The sequence below is a fragment of the Egretta garzetta genome, unplaced genomic scaffold (genome assembly GCF_000687185.1).
Source record: "Egretta garzetta isolate BGI_Z169 unplaced genomic scaffold, ASM68718v1 scaffold56, whole genome shotgun sequence".
NCBI lineage: Eukaryota > Metazoa > Chordata > Aves > Pelecaniformes > Ardeidae > Egretta > Egretta garzetta.
The window spans coordinates 12311229-12316264 of record NW_009260182.1 but is presented as its reverse complement, the minus strand read 5'-3'; positions in this window follow the sequence as shown (position 1 = coordinate 12316264).

Sequence of the window (5036 nt, the reverse complement as noted above, 5' to 3'; positions counted from 1 at the left end):
ACAAAAGAGGTGGCCCTACCCACCCCTGGCCTCCAGACTCGTCTGAGGTCCGCTAGAAAGGAAGGGGGCCTTCCTCTCGTCCAAACAGAATTGGATCGTAACAGTTACTAGAAAGTCCCACAAAATTCTCTGTTAAGGCCTGCACTGCTGAGTATATTCATAGAGTGGAATGGAGAAATAGCACCATGACAAAGTTTGACGATGACAAGTTACTAAATTCACAACTTTCTGCAAAGAGCTGTGAACAGTGTTTATGGTGCTGAAGAACTGGGCGATAAACTGGAAGACGAGATTCAGTACAATATCAAGTAATATATATAAAGAAAAGCAATCGTAATTTTGTATAGAAAATTGTGGGCTCCAAAACAACTAACACCACCCAGAAGAAGCATCTTTGAGATGTGATAGATGTTGATAAGAAAACAGTGTCTGTAAAAAGGTAGTAGTGTCTGTAAAAAAGTTTTGTTCCCTACTCCTGCAAACAAGTAGTGAACAAAACAGTAAACACAGTGTTGCTACATAAATCCTGGCTACAGATGTATCTTCCATACTATATGCAGCTCTGGCAGTTACAAAGAAGGAACTGAAATGCATGGAATCACTAGTAGAAGAATGAAGAAACTCGGACTTTTCAGACATGAGAAGGGGTAACTTGAGAGGTCATACAATAGAAGTATATGAAGGAGGTGAGCAAAGGATGACTGCTCACCACTTCTTATAGTAAAGGAATTAGAAAGCATAAAATTAAGCTATCAAGAGGCCAGTTCACAACAAATAAATGGGATGCTATGTGCAATTAAGGGTTAAATCAGGGAACATACTCTCACAAGAAATGAAGGATACAAAGAATTTATATGAGTTTGACAAGCTATGGGACAAATTCACAGAAGAAAACCAAAATTATTAAAATGAAAGGTACAGCCTCTGAATCAAGACGACCCTGAGCCTCAGGCTGCTGTGCACTGGGAAAGCAAGCTGGGAAAGTAGCAGCATCTGCCCTCCTCTTCTACAGCTGTGTTGGAATCTGCTTTTGGCCAGATGCTGCTCTGCTAAATAGACTCCTTACATCAGTTCCCCTTGTTAATTATTTTAATACACCCACCAGATGGACACATCCAGTTCCTGTTATAACTGGATATTCTACATACACTTATTCTCAGCATAGCTTTTTCAAGTACAATTTCTGATCACTTGCATACAAAGAGTCTGTAGTATGAGTGAGGAAACATTCTTAGGATGTTACTGAGTCTTCTTTGGAAACTTGTGGAGAAAGCATCTTTCTGTCTTCCCATTATGTGAAGTGAATAAGAGACTTTTATTCTTATCATTTGGGCATGGGTGAGTGTTGCCAGACAGCAGATGGAAAAGGCATTCTTAGAAATGTGTAAACAAAGCTTTTTAAAAGTTTATCACTGTATTTATGGCTCTACAACATGTAACACAATTAGTAATAATCTGCTGAAAGATGAAATTCACCTTCATGAGTAGCTTGCCTTCAAACCAGAACTAGAATTTCTACATATCTGTTTCTCGATTAGACATTGTCCTTAGAGAGTATGTTTTAGTCTCATGGAAACTAAAGTGTGCATCGTTAAGTGAAGATCAGATTGGCTCATTGTAATTTTAGTCTCAATGTATGCAAGTGTCTTCAGCGTCAGGAGTAGTCACAGCTGAAACAAGGTCAGGCAAGCTAACTTAAAGCAGAAACTAAGGCTGAAAAAGAAAGAGGCAAGAGCTAGGAACCAAGGCTGGATAGATCAAGGGCAGGGTTAGGAACTAGCACTCAGTAGGAAGAGGAACTAGGACAAGGTCTAGACAGCAGAAAATTGGATCAGGATTTTGGACAGGAATCACACTCAAGAGCAAGAATCTAGGGCATAATTACAACTAAAAGGCATTATCCCACACAGAGCATCCTGTCCCACTTCCCGTACATCAAGACAGGTTACACTGATCAGCTCGCTCAGAGGTGAGGCCATTACCCTTTGGAAAACTAGTTATGGCCAGATGACTAAGAGCTGCCTGAACTGACGGTGGGAGACATCTTGACTTGGCAGCTTTCAGTGACAGCTGAACTAGCAGGATATGTTGGGTGACACAGGCACCTTCCTCATCAGCAGATACTAATGGAGGACCTCAACACCATTTTTATCAGTAGCAAAGCCAAATTTGAGCAGTGAGCTGGAACACAGTTGCTCAGATGAGATGAGAGGGACTGGCAAACCCAGAAAAGTTTGAATCAAAGCAAATTGCAATAATCTGTTAATGCACAGGGATGCTTAGAAAACAGGACAATCCTCAAGCCTTTCTCAAAATGGGGAAGATCTTACTCTGGTGGCAAACAAACTAGAAACCACACACCATTGCACACACTGTCTTTGTGATGCAACATTACAAAATACATCCTGAGTACTGGTCTTGTTTTCTTTAGCAAGGCGGGTGCTAATTTCCCTTTTGGAAGGTACAGATACACAAACTGAAATATTTAAAATCACTAATTTCTCCTATGCCATATCATAAGACAGGGCATTATATAATCTATAACACCATAATTTCTGTCAATTTTTTCATTTCTAATAGTTGTGAGTATCTGTCAGTAGAGCCCTCTCATATGTTTTATCGCCTAAGCACACATGTCTGTACTTGCACACTTCAGGTTAGGTCGTTTCACCTCTGTCTCAGTTTATCCATTGGTTGGAGTGAAGGTGTACACTCATAAGGGTCCTAAAAGAATTAGTTCTTTATAAGATTAATTTGTTCTGCAATGAATGCTATTATATTAGCTTACAGTATTTCTTTGTCTTACTCTACAGACCAAGAGCTTTGCACCTTCTTTGATATCTATTAGGAAATTGAGTTTCTTTTCCAAGAACTGGGTGACATTTCTAATACAACATGTTTTTCTCAGGAAGATCAATGTGACTTCCTGCATTTTAACCTTAGATACATACATACACTTCAAACAAAAATCTGTGGAGAAGTAAACAACGTTCAGGTATGAGTGTTTGGTTCCTGTTGAATTCTGTGGGAATTATGGAAATACCTCTGTGCAGAATTGGACATGACTTGTTTCCTCCCTGCTGTGTGAAGAGTGGTAACTTCCATTCCAGACACTGTTGATAAACCTTTCCTAACTAATCCCTACTAATCTTGAATCTAATGGGAAATTAAATTCCTTTCATTAACTCAGATATCTTTGCACTTTTTTGTGCATTTGCTCTGAAAACGTCTCCAGCTGATCCAATATCTCATCATGGTATCAAGTTAGACATTGACAGAAATCTGTCCAGTTTTATCCAGTTTTAACCTCTTTCATTGGCTTCCTCTGAGGTTTCAAATGGATTTTAAAGCATTATTCTTAGACTAAAATCTATTAATCTGTTGGTTTAATATAGTCAGCAATTCTTAAGTTTTGAGTCATCGTGCATTTTGAATCTTTAGCTAGCAGATCCTCTGCTGCACTTCAGATCTGGCAAAGGCAGTAGCACAACCAAAGTTTCTCTGCGTAGCCCCACAACTATGTAATTGCATTTAATTATCTGTAATCACACTGCAAATGAGTCCCATTCCCATATTCATTCATCTTTGGCACTTTTGCTGAGATTATTAATATCCAGTGGTAACTTTTGAAGGGTGGAGATAGAGATCAAACTCCCTTTATATCGGAGTCCAGGCCATATAGTACTGAGCTAACTTTGAAGTAGGAACCTATGATGGAAAACCCTTCATATACCATCCTCAGTCCCTTGGTAAGACTCATCATCTCTTTCTAGCTATTTCAAAAGATGTATTGGAGACAGCAGGTGCCAGGTTGCCTTTTAATTGTGCCCCATGGCTTTGGATTTCACTGCCTAATGGCAGCAGATCAGTTACACTATGTTGACGTACTTCAGCAACAGGCTAAATAAAGACATTTTTGTTTTTCTGGCTCTTTAATCCATGTGAGATGTGTTAGCTATTATTTTAGTTCTGCGCCCCACGAGGCTTTCCAAGAAGTTCTCCAGACATGCGCATTGTACCCATTCCTGTTTACAGAAACAGAGCAGACTACTGGTGTGAACATGTTTGTTGGTTTGTAATGAAGTGTCTTTGTACTGGGGAAACTAAGCCTTTAATTAAAACCAGCTGGCACTAAAAACTGTTTCATGCTCCATAATACTGACCATGGTTTTCAGTTAGAGATACAGAAAACCAGGGGGTTTCCTCATCCTACCTAAAAACTCTGTTGCTGGTTTTCCCCTTAAAGATGGAGTACTCCATTCCACACAAGAGTAGAGTAAAAGTACTACATTATAACAATTTTATAGTCCCAAATGCTGCAGTATTTACTTCACAGAAAGTTTTACAAAAGGACAAATAACCCATGTGACAGCCACCTTGTTACTGTTTCTGCACTGCCGGTCAGCCAATTTCTTTGACTTGCAATAAAGGTAAATACCGACTGCAAAACATCATGCTCCTCAATAGCATATGTATTGCCAGTTGATAAGGGAGAGTTGCCAGATGTGCACCATTTTGAGAAAACAGAGATCAAGAAGAGAAGTACAACATTGACATTAAAATAATAGCTCCCATAAGCAAAATCCAGTCTTAATTTCCAGTTACAAGTTAGCTTTGCTAATGCTGTTTCATTATCTGCCTTCTCATGAAATCTATTCCCCAAATTAAGTGAGTTTTCCCATAACATTGTGTTTGTAAATCTACAAATATGAACTTGTTAGGTATTTGTAGAAAGAGACTACAGTGATTAATAAGGCAAAAGATTAGGAACAAGGACAATCTGGGTCCTAATCCCAGTTGAGCCACTTACAGTGTAACCTTGGGGAAGTTACTTGACCTTCATGTGTCTCAGCAAATTCTGCTGGAAATTGGATACCAGCTGGACCTCGGAGAATACCAGACACGTCTGCTGAACTCCTCCCAATTAGCAATGTTAGAATAATGGCGAGCAGGCTTGCATGATGATTGTGGGGTGCTATGCACATAAATACAGCCCTGGCAGGGCTAAAGTGATGTTAAAAGGTGGCCTATGCACT